Below are 20,199 nucleotides of genomic sequence, written 5' to 3' on the forward strand. Positions count from 1 at the left end.
GGCATGAGGTTCACACTTGACCCTAAGTCACACAAGGCCTTCTTGAAGGTCATGGTGCCTATGGTACAAGGTATAGAAAACTTCCCAGGATCCTGTCTCTTTTGAGGCAATTGCTGCCTAGACAAGTTATCCAGTTCTTTGGTGAGCAAAGGGGGTTCATCCTCCCAAGTCTCATTTCCAAATAGCTTGTCATTTAGCTTCATGATTGCTCCAAGATATTTGGCAACTTGCTCCTCAGTGACATACTCATCCTCTTCAGAGGAAGAATACTCATCAGAGCTCATGAATGGCAGAAGTAAGTCCAATGGAATCTCTATGGTCTCAGTTTGAGCCTCAGATTCCCAAGGTTCCTCATTGGGGAACTCAGTGGAGGTCAGTGGACGTCCATTGAGGTCTTCCTCAGTGGCGTTCACTTCCTCTTCTTCCTCCCAGAATTCGGCCATATTGATGGCCTTGCATTCTCCTTTTGGATTTTCTTTAGTATTGCTTGGGAGAGTGCTTGGAGGAAGTTCAGTAATTTTCTTGCTCAGTTGACCCACTTGTCCTTCCAAATTCCTAATGGAGGATCTAGTTTCAATCATGAAACTTTGAGTGGTCTTAATTAGGTCAGAGACCATAGTTGCTAAGTCAGAGGTATTCTGCTTAGAACTCTCTGTCTGTTGCTGAGAAGATGATGGGAAAGGCTTGCTATTGCTAAACCTGTTTCTCCCACCATTATTGTTATTGAAACCTTGTTGAGGTCTCTGTTGATCCTTCCATGAAAGATTTGGATGATTCCTCCATGAAGGATTATAGGTGTTTCCATAGGGTTCTCCCATGTAATTCACCTCTTCCATTGAAGGGTTCTCAGGATCATAAGCTTCTTCTTCAGATGAAGCTTCCTTAGTACTGCTTGGTGCATTTTGCATTCCAGACAGACTTTGAGAAATCATATTGACTTGATGAGTCAATATTTTATTCTGAGCCAATATGGCATTCAGAGTGTCAATCTCAAGAACTCCTTTCTTCTGACTAGTCCCATTGTTCACAGGATTTCTTTCAGAAGTGTACATGAATTGGTTATTTGCAACCATTTCAATCAGTTCTTGAGCTTCAGTAGGCGTCTTCTTCAGATGAAGAGATCCTCCAGAAGAGCTATCCAAAGACATCTTGGACAGTTCAGAGAGACCATCATAGAAAATACCTATAATGCTCCATTCAGAAAGCATATCAGTGGGACACTTTCTGATCAATTGTTTGTATCTTTCCCAAGCTTCATAGAGGGATTCTCCATCCTTCTGTCTGAAGGTTTGGACTTCCACTCTAAGCTTACTCAATTTTTGAGGTGGAAAGAACTTTGCCAAGAAGGCATTAACTAGCTTTTCCCAAGAGTCCAGGCTTTCTTTAGGTTGAGAGTCCAACCATATTCTAGCTCTGTCTCTTACAGCAAAAGGGAATAGCATCAGTCTGTAGACCTCAGGGTCAACCCCATTAGTCTTGACTGTGTCACAGATTTGCAAGAACTCAGCTAAAAACTGATGAGGATCTTCCATTGGAAGTCCATGGAACTTGCAATTCTGTTGCATTAGAGAAACTAATTGAGGCTTAAGCTCAAAGTTGTTTGCTCCAATGGAAGGGATAGAGATGCTTCTCCCATAGAAGTCGGGAGTAGGTGCAGTGAAGTCACCCAGCACCTTCCTTGCATTGTTGGCATTGTTGTTGTTTTCGGCTGCCATGTGTTCTTCTTCCTTGAAGAATTCGTCCAGGTGCTCTAAAGAGAGTTGTGCTTTGGCTTCTCTTAGCTTTCTCTTCAAGGTCCTTTCAGGTTCAGGATCAGCCTCAACAATAATGCCTTTGTCTTTGCTCCTGCTCATAAGAAAGAGAAGGGAACAAGAAAATGTGGAATCCTCTATGTCACAGTACAGAGATTCCTTTAGGTGTCAGAGGAAAAGAAGAGTAGAAGACAGAAGTGGAAAATTCGAACTTATCAGAGAGAATAGAGTTCAAATTTTGCATTAAGGGATAGTGTTAGTCCATAAATAGAAGGATGTGAGAAGGAGGGAAGTGATTTTCGAAAATTAAGTGGAAAATTTGAAAACATTTTTGAAAAACATCACTTAATTTTCGAAAATGAAAATTGAAAAAGAAATAAAGTGATTTTTGAAAAAGATTTTGAAATTGGAAATCAAAAAGATTTGATTGAAAACTGTTTTGAAAAAGATGTGATTAAGAAGATATGATTGATTTAAAAAAAGTGATTGAGGAGATATGATTTGAAAACAATTTTAAAAGATGTGAATTGAAAACAACTTGAAAAGATATGATTTTGAAAATTAATGACTTGCCTAACAAGAAAAGATATGATTCAGACATTGAACCTTTCTCAACAGAAAAGGCAACATACTTGAAATGTTGAATCAAATCATTAATTGATAGTAAGTATCTTTAAAAATAGAGAGAAATTGATTTTGAACAAGATTTGATTGAAAAATTGATTTGAAAAAGATTTGGTTTTGAAAAGATTTTGAAAACTTAGAAAAAATCTGATTTGAAAACAAAATCTTCCTCCCTTAGCCATCCTGGCGTTAAACGCCCAGAATGGTATACATTCTGGCGTTTAACGCCCAAAATGCTACCCTTTTGGGCGTTAAACGCCCAACCAGGTGCCCTGGCTGGCGTTTAAACGCCAGTCTGTCCTTCTTCACTGGGCGTTTTGAACGCCCAGCTCTTTCTGTGCAATTCCTCTGCTGTATGTTCTGGATCTTCAATTCTCTGTATAATTGACTTGAAAAGACACAAATTAAAAATATTTTTGGATTTTTTTAATAATAAGGACAAACCAAAATGCAACAAGAATCAAATAGCAATGCATGCAAGACACCAAACTTAGCAGTTTGTATACTACTGACACTAACAAAATGAAAATGCATATGAAACACACAAAACACTCAAGTCAATAGAATTCAAAGATCAGAGCAAGTAAATCATCAAGAACATCTTGAAGATCACTAAGACATATGAATGCATGCAATTGACACCAAACTTAGAATGAGACACTAGACTCAAACAAGAAATATTTTTGGATTTTATAATTTTGTAATTTTTTTTGTGTTTTTCGAAATTTAAGTGGAAAAAGTATCAAAATTATTAATGAGAATTCCAAGAATCAGTGCAATGCTAGTCTAAGACTCCGGTCCAGGAATTAGACATGGCTTCACAGCCAGCCAAGCTTTCAAAGAAAGCTTCGGTCCAAAACACTAGACATGGCCAGAGGCCAGCCAAGCCTTAGCAATCACTGCTCCAAAAGCAAAATTGATGAAAATCAATAAGCTCTTGTGGTGATAAGTTGAAACCTCGGTCCAATCAGATTAGACATGGCTTCTCAGCCAGCCAGATTTCAACAAATCATCATGAAACTCTAGAACTCATCTTCAAGAATTTCGAAAAAAAATACCTAATCTAAGCAACAAGATGAACCGTCAGTTGTCCAGCCTAAACAATCCCGGGCAATAACACCAAAACTTGATGTTGTTGCCGGATCTTGGCACTGATGTTACCAAAGCTTGCTCAAAACTTGAACAATCCCCGGCAACGGCGCCAAAAACTTGGTGCGCGAAATTGTGAACTATACTTTTTTCACAACTCTCATAATCCCCGGTAATGGCTCCAAAAACGTGGTAGCTCAATACCATGGCATTACACAACTTCGCACAACTAACCACCAAGTGCACTGGGTCGTCCAAGTAATAAACCTTACGTGAGTAAGGGTCGATCCCACGGAGATTGTTAGTATTGAAGCAAGCTATGGTCATCTTGTAAATCTTAGTCAGGCAAACTCAAATGATAATGGTGATGAACGAAAATAACATAAAGATAAAGATAGAGATACTTATGTAATTCATTGGTAGGAACTTCAGATAAGCGCATGAAGATGCCTTCCCTTCCGTCTCTCTGCTTTCCTACTGCCTTCATCCAATCCTTCTTCCTCCTTTCCATGGCAAGCTCGTGTAGGGTTTCACTGTTGTCAGCAGCTACCTCCCATCCTCGCAGTGAAAGCTAATGCACACACTCTGTCACAGTGCTGCGAATCACCGGTGTGGTTCCCTCCCCTACCGGAATAGAATCCAGTGATTCTTTTGCGTCTGTCACTAACGCCCAGTAAGTTACAGGTTTGAAGCACGTCACAGTCATTCAGTCATTGAATCCTACTCAGAATACCACAGACAAGGTTAGACCTTCCGGATTCTCTTGAATGCCGCCATCAGTTCTTGCCTATACCACGAAGACTCTGATCTCACGGAATGGTTGGCTCGTTTGTCAGGCGAGCACTCGGTTGTCAGGCGATCAACCATGCATCGTGCAATCAGGAATCCAAGAGATATTCACTAAGCCTCAAATGCTTGTAGAACAAGAGTGGTTGTCAGTCACTTTGTTCATGGGTGAGAATGGTGATGGGCGTCAATCATCACCTTCATCAAGTTGAAGAACAAGTGATATCTTGGATAAAGAACAAGCGGAATTGAATGGAAGAACAATAGTAATTGCATTAATACTCGAGGTACAACAGAGCTCCACACCTTAATCTATGGTGTGTAGAAACTCCACCGTTGAAAATACATAAGCATAAGGTCTAGGCATGGCCGAATGGCCAGCCTCCCAATGATCTAAGATAGCATAAAAATGAAGATAGCTACCCTGATATATCTCTATACAATCATAAAAGGTCCTACTTATAAGAAACTAGTAGCCTAAGTTGTACAGAAATGAGTAAAAGACATAAAAATCCTTTTCCGGGCCCACTTGGTGTGTGCTTGGGCTGAGCAATGAAGCAAATTTCGTGTAGAGACTCTTCTTGGAGTTAAACGCCAGCTTTGGTGCCAGTTTGGGCGTTTAACTCCCATTTGGGTGCCAGTTCCAGCGTTTAACGCTGGGATTTCTTGAGGTGACTTTGAACGCCGGTTTGGGCCATCAAATCTTGGGCAAAGTATGGACTATCATATATTGCTGGAAAGCCCAGGATATCTACTTTCCAACGCCGTTGAGAGCGCGCCAATTGGGCTTCTGTAGCTCCAGAAAATCCACTTCGAGTGCAGGGAGGTCAGAATCCAACAGCATCTGCAGTCCTTTTTGGTCTATGAATCAGATTTTTGCTCAGGTCCCTCAATTTCAGCCAGAAAATACCTGAAATCACAGAAAAACACACAAACTCATAGTAAAGTCTAGAAAAGTGAATTTTAACTAAAAACTAATAAAAATATACTAAAAACTAACTATATCATATGAAAAACATACTAAAAACAATGCCAAAAAGTATACAAATTATCCGCTCATCACTCTGTCACAGCACGGCTAATCAGCTGTTGGTTCTCGATCATGTTGGAATAGGATCCATTGATCCTTTTGCGTTTGTCATCACGCCCAGCAATCGCGAGTTTGAAGCTCGTCACAGCCATTCAATCCTTGAATCCTACTCGGAATACCACAGACAAGGTTTAGACTTTTCGGATCCTCAAGAGTGGCTGCCATCAATTCTAGCTTATACCACGAAGATTCTGATTAAGGAATCTAAGAGACGCTCATTTAGTCTGATGTAGAACTGAGGTGTTTGTCAGGCACACGTTCATGAGTTGAGGAAGGTGATGAGTGTCAAGGATCATCACCTCCTTCACAATTAAGCGCGAATGAACATCTTAGATAGGAACACACACACGTTTGAGTGAAATAGAAACAATTGCATTAATTCATTGAGACGCTGCAGAGCTCCTCACCCCCAACAATGGAGTTTAGAGACTCATGTCATCAAAAAGTATGTAATTCAGATCTGAAAATGTCATGAGGTACAAGATAAGTCTCCAAAAGTTGTTTAAATAGTAAACTAGTAACCTAGGTTTACAGAATATGAGTAAACTAAGATAACTGGTGCAGAAATCCACTTCTGGGGCCCACTTGGTGTGTGCTGGGGCTGAGACTAAAGCTATCCACGAGCTGAGGCTTTACTTGGAGTTGAACTCCACGTTATAATGTGTTTTGGGCGTTCAACTCCGGATCATGACGTGTTTCTGGCGTTTAACTCCAGACAGCAGCATGTACTTGGCGTTCAACGCCAAGTTACGTCGTCTATCTTCGTGCAAAGTATGAACTATTATATATTGCTGGAAAGCCCTGGATGTCTACTTTCCAACGCCGTTGAGAGCGCGTCAATTGAAATCCTGTAGCTCCAAAAAATCCATTCCGAGTCCAGAGAGGTCAGGATCCAACAGCATCAGCAGTCCTTTTTCAGCCTAACTCAGATTTTTGCTCAACTCCCTCAATTTCAGCCAGAAAATACCTGAAATCACAGAAAAACACAAAAACTCATAGTAAAGTCCAGAAATATGATTTTTGCCTAAAAACTAATAATATTCTACTAAAACTAATTAAAACATACTAAAATCTACATGAAATTACCCCCAAAAAGCGTATAAAATATCCGCTCATCAATTTTCCTCTGACATCTCAAGGAATCTCTATACTGTGACATAGAGGATTCCATATTTTCTTGTTCTCTTCTCTTTCATATGAGCAGGAGCAAAGACAAAAGCATTCTTGTTGAGGCTGACCCTGAACCTGATAGGACCTTGAAGCGAAAGCTAAGAGAAGCTAAAGCACTACTCTCTGTAGAGGACCTAACAGAAATCTTCAAACAAGAAGAAGACATGGCAGCCGAAAACATCAACAATGCCAACAATGCAAGGAAGGTGCTGGGTGACTTTACTGCACCTACTCCCGACTTCTATGGGAGAAGCATCTCTATCCCTGCCATTGGAGCAAACAACTTTGAGCTTAAGCCTCAATTAGTTTCTCTAATGCAACAGAATTGCAAGTTTCATGGACTTCCATTGGAAGATCCTCATCAGTTCTTATCTGAATTCTTGCAAATCTGTGACACTGTCAAGACCAATGGGGTTAACCCTAAGGTCTACAGACTTATGCTATTCCCTTTTGCTGTAAGAGACAGAGCTAGGATATGGTTGGACTCACAACCTAAAGAAAGCCTGAACTCTTGGGAAAAGCTAGTCAATGCCTTTTTGGCAAAATTCTTTCCACCTCAAAAATTGAGTAAGCTTAGAGTGGAAGTCTAAACCTTCAGACAGAAGGAAGGTGAATCCCTCTATAAAGCTTGGGAAAGATACAAACAATTGATCAGAAAGTGTCCTTCTGACATGCTTTCTGAATGGAGCGTCATAGGTATCTTCTATGATGGTCTGTCTGAACTGTCCAAGATGTCATTGGACAGCTCTGCTGGAGGATCTCTTCATCTGAAGAAGACGCCTGTAGAAGCTCAAGAACTCATTGAAATGGTTGCAAATAACCAATTCATGTACACTTCTGAAAGGAATCCTGTGAATGATGGGACGAATCAGAAGAAAGGAGTTTTTGAGATTGATACTCTGAATGCCATATTGGCTCAGAACAAAATATTGACTCAGCAAGTCAATATGATTTCTCAAAGTCTGTTTGGAATGCAAGCTGCACCAGGCAGTACTAAGGACGCTTCATCTGAAGAAGAAGCTTATGAACCTGAGAACCCATCAATGGAAGAGGTGAATTACATGGGAGAACACTATGGAAACACCTATAATCATTCATGGAGAAATCATCCAAATCTCTCATGGAAGGATCAACAGAGACCTCAACCAGGTTTCAACAACAATAATGGTGGAAGAAACAGGTTTACAATGGCAAGCCTTTTTCATCATCTTCTCAGCAACAGACAGAGAATTCTAAGCAGAGCCACTCTGACTTAGCAACCATGGTCTCTGATATAATCAAAACCACTCAAAATTTCATGACTGAAACAAGGTCCTCCATTAGAAACTTGGAGGCACAAATGGGTCAGCTGAGTAAGAAAGTTACTGAACTCCCTCATAGTACTCTTCCAAGCAATACAGAAGAGAATCCAAAAGGAGAGTGTAAGGCCATCAACATGGCCGAATTTGGAGAGGAGGGAGAGGCAGTGATTGCCACTGAGGAAGACCTCAATGGATGTCCACTCGCATCCAATGAGTTCCCTAATGAGGAACCATGGGAATCTGAGGCTCACACTAAGACCATAGAGATTCCATTGGAATTACTTCTGTCATTCATGAGCTCTGATGAGTATTCTTCCTCTGAAGAGGATGAAGATGTCACTAAAGAGCAAGTTGCTAAGTACCTTGGAGCAATCATGAAGCTAAATGATAAGTTATTTGGTAATGAGACTTGGGAGGACGAACCCCCTTTGCTCACCAAAGAACTGGATGACTTGACTAGGCAGAGATTACCTCAAAAGACATAGGACCCTGGGAAGTTCTCAATACCTTGTACATTAGGCACCATGACCTTTGAGAAGGCTCTATGTGACCTAGGGTCAAGCATAAACCTCATGCCTCTCTCTGTAATGGAGAAGCTAGGGATCTTTGAGGTACAAGCTACAAGAATCTCACTAAAGATGGAAGACAATTCAAGAAAACAAGCTTATGGACTTGTAGAGGATGTTATGGTAAAGGTTGAAGACCATTACATCCCTGCTGATTTCATAGTCCTAGAGACTGGGAAGTGCATGGATGAATCCATCATCCTTGGCAGACCCTTCCTAGCCACAGCAAAGCCTGTGATTGATGTTGACAGAGGAGAATTGATCATTCAAGTGAATGAAGAATCCTTTGTATTTAAGGCTCAATGATATCCCTTTGTAACCATGGAGAGGAAGCATGAAGAGCTTCTCTCAAAACAGAGTCAAACAGAGACCCCACAGTCAAACTCTAAGTTTGGTGTTGGAAGGCCACAACCAAATTCTAAGTTTGGTGTTGAACCCCCACATTCAAACTCTAAGTTTGATGTTGGGAGGTTCCAACATTACTCTGAACATCTGTGAGGCTCCATGAGGGCCCACTGTCAAGCTACTGACATTAAAGAAGCGCTTGTTGGAAGGCAACCCAATGTTTTATTTATCTATTTTCCATTGTTATTTTATGTTTTCTATAGGTTGATGATCATGTGAAGTCACAAAAACAACTAAAAAGCAAAAAAAAAGAATGAAAAACAGAATGAAAAACAGCACACCCTGGAGGAAAAACTTGCTGGCGTTTAAACGCCAGTAAGGGCAGCAAATGGGCGTTTAACGCCCAGTCTGGCACCATTCTGGGTGTTTAACCCCAGAAAGGGGCACCAGACTGGCGTTTAACGCCAGAAAGGGGCACCAGACTGGCATTTAACGCCAGGAATGGGCAAGAAGCTGGCGTTAAACGCCAGAAATGGGTAGCAACCTGGCGTTTAACACCAGGATTGGCAGAAAAGGGCATTTTTGCACGCCACTTGGTGCAGGGATGAGCTATCCTTGACACCTCAGGATCTGTGGACCCCACAGGATCCCCACCTACCCCACCACTCTCTCTCTTCTTCACCCATTCACCAATCACCTCAATACCTCTTCCAAAAAAAAACCCTCACCTATCAAATCCCACAATTCTCTTCACCACTCACATCCATCCTTCATAAAACCCCACCTACTTCATCATTCAAATTCAAACCATTTTCCCTCCCAAACCCACCCTAGATTGCCGAAACATCCCCCCTCTCCACTCCTATATAAACCCATCTTCACTCCTTCATTTTCACAAAACCTAAACACTACTTCTCCCCCTTGGCCGAAACACAAAGCCCACCTCCATCTCCTCTATTTCTTTTTCTTCTACTCTCTTCTTTCTTCTTTTGCTGGAGGACGAGCAAACCTTCTAAGTTTGGTGTGGTAAAACCGTTGCTCTTTGTTTTTCCATAACCATTTATGGCACCTAAGGCCGGAGAAACCTCTAGAAAGAGGAAAGGAAAAGCAAAAGCTTCCACCTCTGAGTCATGGGAGATAGAGAGATTCATCTCAAGGGTGCATCAAGACCACTTCTATGAAGTTGTGGCCATGAAGAAAGTGATCCCCGAGGTCCCTTTCAAACTCAAAAAGAGTGAATATCCGGAGATCCAACATGAGATCCGAAGAAGAGGTTGGGAAGTTCTTACCAACCCCATTCAACAAGTCAGAATCTTAATGGTTCAAGAGTTCTATGCCAATGCATGGATCACCAAGAACCATGATCAAAGTGTGAACCCGGACCCAAAGAATTGGCTTACAATGGTTCGGGGGAAATGCTTAGATTTTAGTCCAAAAAATGTAAGGTTGGCATTCAACTTGCCCATGATGCAAGGAGATGAACACCCCTACACTAGAAGGGTCAACTTTGATCAAAGGTTGGACTAAGTCCTCATAGACATTTGTGAAGAGGGCGCTCAATGGAAGAGAGATTCAAGAGGGAAGCCGGTTCAACTGAGAAGGCATGACCTTAAGCCCGTGGCTAGGGGATGGTTGGAGTTTATCCAACACTCAATCATTCCCACTAGCAACCGATCCGAATCTACTAATGACCGGGCTATCATGATTCATAGCATCATGATTGGAGAGGAAGTAGAAGTTCATGAGGTTATATCCCAAGAACTTTATAAGGTGGCGGACAAGTCCTCTACCTTGGCAAGGTTAGCCTTCCTTCATCTCATTTGTCACCTCTGTAATTTAGTTGGAATTAACATAGAGGGAGACATCCTCATTGATGAGGACAAGCCCATCACTAAGAAGAGGATGGAGCAAACAAGAGATCCCACTCATGGACATGAGGAGATTCCTCATCATCAAATCCCTGAGATGCCTCAAGGGATGCACTTTCCTCTACAAAACTATCGGGAGCAACTCAACACCTCCCTAGGAGAATTGAGTTCCAACATGGGACAACTAAGGGTGGAGCACCAAGAACATGCCATCCTCCTCCATGAAATTAAAGAAGATCAAAGAATCATGAGAGAGGAGCAACAAAGACAAGGAAGAGACATTGAGGAGCTCAAGCACTCCATAAGATCTTCAAGAGGAAGAACAAGCCGCCATCACTAAGGTGGACCCGTTCTTTAATCTCCTTGTTCTTTATTTTTCTGTTTTTTGAAAATTATGCTCTATGTTTTATTTATGTTTGTGTCTTATGATCATTAGTGTCTTAGTGTCTATGCCTTAAAGTTATGAATGTCCTATGAATCCATCACCTTTCTTAAATGAAAAATGTTCTTAATTGAAAAAGAGAAGAATTGCATGAATTTTGAATTTTATAACAAATTAATTATTTTGATATGGTGGCAATACTTTTGATTTCTGAATGTATGCTTGAACAGTGCATATGTCTTTTGAATTTGTTGTTCATGAATGTTAAAATTGTTGGCTCTTGAAAGAATGATGAAAAAGGAGACATGTTACTGAGGATATGAAAAGTCATAAAAATGATTCTTGAAGCAAGAAAAAGCAGTGAATTCAAAAAAAAAAAAAATAAAAAAAAGAGCAAGCAGAAAAAGCCAATAGCCCTTTAAACCAAAAGGCAAGGGTAATAAAAAGGATCCAAGGCTTTGAGCATCAGTGGATAGGAGGGCCTACAGGAATAACATCCTGGCCTAAGCGGCTAAACCAAGCTATCCCTAACCATGTGCTTGTGGCGTGAAGGTGTCAAGTGAAAACTTGAGACTGAGCGGTTAAAGTCGTGATCCAAATCAAAAAGAGTGTGCTTAAGAACCCTGGACACCTCTAATTGGGGACTCTAGCAAAGCTGAGTCACAATCTAAAAAGGTTCACCCAGTTATGTGTCTGTGGCATGGATGTATCCGGTGGTAATACTGGAAAACAGAGTGTTTTAGGCCACGGCCAAGACTCATAAAGTAGCTGTGTTCAAGAATTATCATACTTAACTAAGAGAATCAATAACACTATCCGGATTTTGAGTTCCTATAGAAGCCAATCATTCTGAACTTCAAAGGATAAAGTGAGATGCCAAAACTGTTCAAAGGCAAAAAGCTAAAAGCCCCACTCATCTAATTAATATTGATCTTCATAGATATTTTTGGAATTTATTGTATATTCTCTTCTTTTTATCCTATTGATTTTCAGTTGCTTGGGGACAAGCAACAATTTAAGTTTGGTGTTGTGATGAGCGGATAATTTATACGCTTTTTGGCATTGTTTTTAGTATGTTTTTAGTATGTTTTAGTTAGTTTTTTTTTATATTTTCATTAGTTTTTATTTAAAATTTACTTTTCTGGACTTTACTATGAGTTTGTGTGTTTTTCTATGATTTCAGGTATTCTCTGGCTGAAGTTGAGGGACTTGAGCAAAAATCTGATTCAGAGGCTGAAAAGGACTGTAGATGCTGTTGGATTCTGACCTCCCTTCATTCGAAGTGGATTTTCTGGAGCTACAGAAGCTCAATTGGTGCGCTCTCAATTGCGTTGAAACGTAGACATCTTGGGCTTTCCAGAAATATATAATCGTTCATATTTGTCCGAGATTTGATGGCCCAAACAGGCATTCCAAATCAGCTCAAGAATTCACGGCGTTTAACGCCGGAACTGGCACAGAAGTGGGAGTTAAACGCCCAAACTGGCACAAAAGCTGGCGTTTAACTCCAAGAAAAGTCTCTACACATGAAAGCTTCAATGCTCAGCCCAAGCACACACCAAGTGGGCCCGGAAGTGGATTTTTACGTCATTTACTCATTTTTGTAAACCCTAAGCTACTAGTTCTCTATAAATAGGACCTTTTGCTATTGTATTTTCATCTTTGGACATCTAGTTCTTAGATCATGGGGGCTGGCCTCTCGGCCATGCCTAGATCTTGGTTCTTCTGGTTCCCTCTCTGGGGCCGAAGCCAATGATCACCATTATCACTTATGTATTTTCAACGGTGGAGTTTCTACACACCATAGATTAAGGTGTAGAGCTCTGCTGTACCTCAAGTATTAATGCAATTACTATTGTTCTTCTATTGAATTCAGCTTATTCTTGTTCTAAGATATCACTTGTTCCTCAACTTGATGAATGTGATGATCCGTGACACTCATCATCATTCTCACCTATGAACGTGTGCCTGACAACCACATCCGTTCTACCTTAGATTGAGTGGATATCTCTTGGATTCCTTAATCAAAATTTTCGTGGTATAAGCTAGAATCCATTGGCGGCCATTCTTGAGTATTTGGAAGGTCTAAACCTTGTCTGTGGTATTCTGAGTAGGATTCAGGGATTGAATGACTGTGACGAGCTTCAAACTCACGATTGTGGGGCGTTAGTGACAGACACAAAAGAATCACTGGATTCTATTCCGATATAATCGAGAACCGACAGATGAATAGCCGTGCTGTGACAGAGCGCGTTGAACATTTTCACTGAGAAGATGGGATTGTAGCCATTGACAATGGTGATGCCCAACATACAGCTTGCCATGGAAAGGAGTAAGAAGGATTGGATGAAGACAGTAGGAAAGCAGAGAGACAGAAGGGACAAAGCATTTCCATACGCTTATCTGAAATTCTCACCAATGAATTACATAAGTATCTCTATCTTTATTTTATGTTTTATTCATCTTTTAATCATTAATCCTCTATAACCATTTGAATCCGCCTGACTGAGATTTACAAGATGACCATAGCTTGCTTCATACCAACAATCTCCGTGTGATCGACCCTTACTCGTGTAAGGTTTATTACTTGGACGACCCAGTGCACTTGCTGGTTAGTTGTGCGAAGTTGTGATAAAGAGTTGAGATTGCAATTGAGCGTACCATGTTGATGGCGCCATTGATGATCACAATTTCGTGCACCAGATATTATGACTACTAACTTGAGTTTTGTGAGTTCAAAAGCAATAAAGTATCATGATCATAAACAAACAAGGAATTAAAGAAGAATTTAGCATGGGCATACAAGCATTGGAAGGCTAGTATGATTAATTGTTGCTCAATTGCATTAGATTTTATTTAATTAAAGTTTTCATCTAGGACATTTTGTGAAATCTTTTGAAATCATGAAAACCTTGAAGAAGCAATTGCAAGTTAAGGTAAGAAAAGAAAAAGGAAAAGAATGAGAAAGCTGAAGGCTATGAGTACCAATGACAATTCCATTTGTTAAGTACTTGTGGTGTTTATGTATCAAGCAAAAAGCTTGAAAACAAAACACTTAGAGTCAAGGTTAGGCTCAAGTGCAAAAACACTCCCTCAAAGCTCAAGGCTCTGAGCATCAATGATTAGAGAGTAAAGAGAAGAAACAAATGAGCTTAAAGAAGTCCTCTAATTAAATGCTTGTGGTGCTTGTGTATCAAGTGGTAATACTTAAAAACAAAGCATTTAGAGTTGTAGCTTTGTTATCAACTCATGGGGCAAAGCACCCAAAAGGAGAAGCTAATAAGAGAATGAAAAGCTTATTTCAAGGAAGAAACATAAGGAAAAGATTTCATAAAATGAGCTAGATAGAAGCATTAATCATTTACATTTCTTTTGTGATTGTGGCATGCATAGAAAACTAGCCAACCATGAACATTGAGTGGCTATTCTTCTCACCTTGGTTTGTCAAAATGTACTACATAATTCTTTTCTTGCTTGGGGACAAGCAAGGTTTAAGTTTGGTGTTGTAATGACATGTCATCATGTCATGTTTTTCTATGCTTTTTCATACAAGAAATTGATGATTAGTGCTTAAATATTGCATTCTTTTATGCTTAAATGGTATATTTCTTTGATCTTTTGATTTTATAAACTTTGTAGGAAATAAGAAGAAAAAGAAGCAAAAAAAGAACAAAATAAGCTAAAAAGAAAAAAAAAGAGGAATTTTGGGCACATTTTGGAGTTGAGGCATACTTTGGAGCCTTAGGCCACGCTTTTAAACCCTAAACCCTAAACCCTAAACCATAACTAAATCAAGAAAGCATGCTCCATGTTCACAATCAACGCTCAAAATGTTAACTGGGCGTTCACTTTTGTTAACTTTCTCGTGAATTTCAGCTTGGAAGCAAGTAGAGCGTTCACTAAAGTTAACTGGGCGTTCACTTTTGTTAACTTGGCGCTGACAGCATGACCATGCCTTCTTCAAAGGACCATAACTTGAGCTACAGAGGTTCAATTGATGCGCTTCTAGTTGCGTTGAAAATCTGACATTCACAGCTTTCCAACGATATATATCAATCTATATTTGGCATGAAATTGAAGCACAAGTGATAGGCATCTTTAAGGCCCAAAAACCACACTCAAACAAAGGCCAGCGCTCGCTAAGGGAGGAAACGTAGCGCTCAACAAGGTGTGCAACAATTAAATCACCAAGGATGCACCAAGGCGCATGCCAAGGAGCAGCGTTCACTAAAGTGAACGCCATGTTCACCAATGTGAGCATTTTCATGACTTTGGCCCATGGAAACAATTGGCGCAACACGAGGGCACCAAGGAGCAATGTTCAAACAAGTGAACGCTACGTTCACTAAAGCGAATGTTCTCGTGATTTTGGCCAAGGGGCAGCGTTGGGTGAGTGAACGTGGCATTCACTAATGTAACGCTAATGAAGAAACGCCCAGCAAGGAAGCACGTGAGGAAGCATGCTTAGAGCTAGTGACCGTAGCATTCACTAAAATGAACTGAACACTCCACTGGAGCTTTAACCAAGTGCCATTTGGATCCATTTCAAGGCCAAACCAAAAGCTGGCTCAAATTCCAATTCAAGCCCATATACACACCAAAGCAAGCAAAACCCATGGACATCACTCAAAGGCATAAGAAACAGTTAGATTAGGAATTTCATTTAAATTGTAATTTGTTTTCAATTTCAATTTTATTTTCATTTTGTAAAGCCTATAAAAAGGCATCAGTTTATTTCATTAGGGAGATCTAGAAGGCTGGCTCTGCTAGAGAGCATTAGGAGTAGGAGTAGAAGTAAAATAGAAAGCTCTCTTGAAACACTTTTATTTTTCTGCATCTTTACATTTCAAGTATTGAATTTAATTTAGTTTATGCAATTTACATCTTCCTGCAATTCTGTTCTTCTACACTTTCACATTTTTGTTTCCCTTGAGCTTGATTTACTTTTCTGCAAATTTACTTTTCTGTAATTTTACAATTCTATTCATGATTCAGCTTGATTTAATTTTCATGCAATCTAAATTTCCTATTATTTGGTCTCAAGATCTCTTTGATTGCTTGCTTTCTTGCTTTCTTTAAATTTCATGTACCCAATTCCCTTTACATTTGCTTCACTTTACATTTTTTGCTCTTTAAGTTTCTGCTGATTTACCTTCTGCAATTTACAATTCTTACAATTTACTCTTTGATAGTTCAATTTCACCCAATTCACCAATGTTAGCTTGACTAAACTAATCACCTCACTAAAGTTGCTTGATACATCAATGCCTATGGAATCGACCTCATTCTTGTGAGTTATTACTACTTGATGCGACCAGGTACACTTGTCGGTGAGTTTGTGTGGAACTCTAATTTCCACCCATCAGTAAATTATCACCGAACCAACTTAAGTTGGTTAAAGCCTTGATAAATATGTTAGCAAGTGTGAATAGGGAAATAAAAGGGAAGAGTCTAATTTTAACCAATAACATCTTAGATGTGCTTGCTATGTTCAACGAACAAGGGGTTATTACACTACAAGAAAAAAGGCATATGGCCACGCTTTTTTCTTGCCTTGCTTTAAAAGTGTGGCCAAAAGTGGTCTATGGCTACGCTTTTATGAGGGTGGCGATTGATTAGAGATTTTGCCACATTTTTTCTTACTACGCTTTAAAAGCATGTCAAAAGGGGTCTATGGCCATGCTTTATGAGAGTGGCAATTGATTTGAGATTTGGCCACACTTTTTTTGCCATGCTTCATAGAAAAAACTGAGACACTTTTAAAGCGTGGCAAAAAGTTTTTGATCTTGGCACGTTTTTAAAGCGTCCCCATTTCCAATAACCCTATTAGCACCCCTGGAAAAGTGTGGCGGAAAGGTTCTCTTAAAAAAAAGAAACTACTAGATCCCAAATGTGCTACTAACTCATCACTCATCAGACTTAGCTTCTATTCTTCTCCCTGTAAGGCTGTAACACCATTATGCCAACGCTCTGAAAACCCTAACAGTCAGACAGAGTTCATCGGCATCGCTTGCACTCTCTCATCTGCCGGCACTCCCTCCATTGTCTCCCATAACCCCGTCTTTGCTAGCATTCGCACTCCCTCGGTGCTCATTACTCACCGCGTCGGTCAGCCAACGGAGGTCGCCTTTCCTTCCTCCGCGCCACCAGTCTCTGCCCTCCTTCCTCTATCGTCTCTTCTCATCTGCTCTACCACCTTCTCAGCCAACGGGAATGGTGGAAGTTTCGATTCGGTGAATGAGGACCTTCTCCAGAACATTTTAGCGAGGCTCCCGGCTCGTTGGTTCACTTCCGCTGCTTGCGTCAGCAAATCATAGAGCTCTGTCTGCAATCGAATCATTTCTCATTCAAAGCTCTCTTCTTCTCTTTCTCCCAATCTTTCACTTTCCATGAGTTTCACCTATTTCCCCCAAATCAAAACATTTCTTAAAGGCTAGGGTTAATTGAAAATAGAAATGGAGCTTCGTGATTCTATCGGCTTGTTTTTGGAGTAAAATTTTCAAATTTGTACTCAAAACGATACATGTTATGTTCTGATAAACTTAATTAGTTCCGATTCCGAGTCAGATTGTGTTCAACTTTTCAGGTTACACTGAAACGCTTGACCAGAAATATGATATTATGGTCCCTAAAGAGGATCATGGCCTCTATGCAATTGATATTCTAGATCCATCCTCTGTATAAAATAATTATAGCAAAAGTTATATTTCACTAATTACTGTTTGATTTGTCTTGTAATAAAAATTGCATACTATATTTATAGGTTTGGTAATAAAAAAGGATTGAAAATTTATATTGTGCAGCGATGAAGTTAAAGTCAGAAAAATATATTATTTTTAATTTGATAAGGCTATTACCACGCTTTTAAAGTGTGACAATAGTGAGAGATACGGCTACGCTTTAAAAGCGTGGCCATATCTTTCACATATAGACAAACTTTAAAAGCTTGGCCCTATCTCTCACATATGGCCAGGCTTTTAAGCGTGACAATATGTAAAAAACGTGGCAAAAAAGCGTGACGATAGGTCACCAAAAGCGTGGCGATAGAGCAACCACCTGATGGGTGGAAAATTGCCGGTTAATAAATTTTAATAAAAACAGCGTTGTTAGTACAGTCTTAACTGACGAAATTCTCACTATCAATTTAATTTGTGTCACAATTAGAATTAAATAACTGGGAGTGGAATTCCCAAGTCGTTTCTCAAAGAGTTGACATAAGGTGCGATTTATTGGTCAGGAATTTTCTGAGAAATTTTAGAATTAGAAAATGGAAAAATAAATGACTATCAATTAAAGCAATAAAAAATGACAAGAGGTTTTATATATTTGAAATAAAAGGTGTTGGCTAGGAGAAGGTTAATTGAAGTTTCTATCCTTGTTGATTTTTTCAAGTATAATAGTAAAATTTTATTGCTTCCACTTAGTTATCCTCTAACTAATGAAGGAAAGTCAAATGGATAGCACTAACTTTGATTTACAAGTCCTAGCCACTTCCTAAGGAAGGACTAAAGTTAATGAAAATTGAGTTAGCCATCAATTTTTAATTACAAATTAATACTTGAGTATTCCAACTCAAGGGTTTCCAATTAATCAACTCCAAAGCCATGTTGGGAGTCTACTCCATTAACATGAATGCCATTTGCACAAACATGTTAAAAGAAGTAGATAACAGACATGGTAATTATAATAATTTAACAAAATAAAAAATGGCACTGACTTTTAATTAAAAGGAATTAAACAAGCAATAGAATTAAATATAAAAACAGTTCATTGCATTAATAAATTCAAAAGTAGCAAAATCCAAATATGAATTTAAGTAACTCAATGGAAAAATAAAAGAGTAAAGGTAACAGAAAGGCAAACTATAACGATGACAACTTCAATCGAAGGTAGTAGCAGTTCTTTCAATATCCAATCCAAAAGCAAAAACTAAGAATGCTAAGAACCCTAGAAGAAGTGGTGTTTCTCTCTCTAGAATTCCCAAAACTAAAACTAAACTAAAGTGAAAGTCATGAATGAATTGACCTCAGTCTCAACTACACCCCTGCTTCTAGTCTGTGTTTTTGAGCTTGAAACTGGGTCCAAATCAGCCTAAAAATTGCCCCCAGCGAGTTTTGATAGTGCAGCACGTGATGCTCTGTCACGTGTACACGTCGGCCATGCGTACGCGTCACTGGTCATTTGCGCTTGTCATGCGTACGCGTCGCTGGAAGATGCGGCCAATTCACGCGCACGCGTCAGCTATGCGTGCGCGTCGCGGCTCGCTTCTAATCTCTTTAGTTTCTTGTGTTCCTTCCACTTTGACATGCCTCCTATTCATTCCTCAAGCCATTCATGGCCTATAAACCTGAAAACACTTCACAAACACATAACGGCATCGAATGGTAATAAAGGAGAATTAAAAATGAACAATTTAAAGGCCTAGTAGGCAAGTTTTCAATCATGGAACAAAATTAGGAATGATTTTTAAAACCATGAAGTTTGTATGAATAAGTGTGCGATTAATTGATAAAATCCACTCAATTTAGCACAAGATAAACCATAAAATAGTGGTTTATCAATCTCTTCACACTTAAATATTAGCATGTCCTCATGCTAAGCTCAAGGTGACAAAAAGAGTGACTGGAAAAAAGTGAGACCTATGCAATACAACCTATCTATATGAATGCAATTACATGCTAATATGCTTCTACCTACTTGGTTAAAAGTAAACAAATTCTCCAAGACAAACATAAATAAATTCCACTAATTCAAGTCACGCAATAAGATACAAGTAAACTTGCAAGAAGAAAGCTCATGAAAGCTGGGAACACAGAATTGAGCATTGAACCCTCACTAGAAGTGTATATACACTCTAATCACTCTAGTGTTTGTGGGTCAAGTCTATCGGTTCTCTACTAACCTTGCTCTCTAAAGCTTGCTTTTCTTCTATCAATCAACACAATTTAATGCACAAATACAAATATCAAGAGGTATTTTCAAGGGTTGTAATGGGGTTAGGGCCAATGTAGGAATGTATTTGGTTAAGTGGACTAAAATCCAAATCCTTGATTAACCTAACTTCTCACCTAACCTAAGACATTCCAAGTCATCACAATGCAAAATCTAGCCATCCATTAACTATTTTTCCATAAATTTATGCATCTTGATATCTTTTAAGTCAAGTCATATGCATTAGTTCACTTATTAACCTTGGGGCATTTTTCTCCCTTTATTTATTTGCTCTT

General features: G+C 39.5%; 2 non-coding genes across 2 annotated transcripts; one reads left to right on the forward strand and one right to left on the reverse strand.

The window, feature by feature from the left end:
* Positions 1-1,202: 1,202 nt before the first annotated feature.
* On the forward strand, positions 1,203-1,310 carry LOC112799489 (small nucleolar RNA R71). The gene has a single exon (XR_003201067.1). It is a non-coding gene; the product is annotated as a small nucleolar RNA R71 (small nucleolar RNA).
* A 5,769-nt stretch (positions 1,311-7,079) lies between these two features.
* Positions 7,080-7,187, reverse strand: LOC112798520 (small nucleolar RNA R71). The gene has a single exon (XR_003200130.1). It is a non-coding gene; the product is annotated as a small nucleolar RNA R71 (small nucleolar RNA).
* Positions 7,188-20,199: the final 13,012 nt, after the last annotated feature.

The sequence above is a fragment of the Arachis hypogaea genome, chromosome 4 (assembly GCF_003086295.3).
Source record: "Arachis hypogaea cultivar Tifrunner chromosome 4, arahy.Tifrunner.gnm2.J5K5, whole genome shotgun sequence".
NCBI lineage: Eukaryota > Viridiplantae > Streptophyta > Magnoliopsida > Fabales > Fabaceae > Arachis > Arachis hypogaea.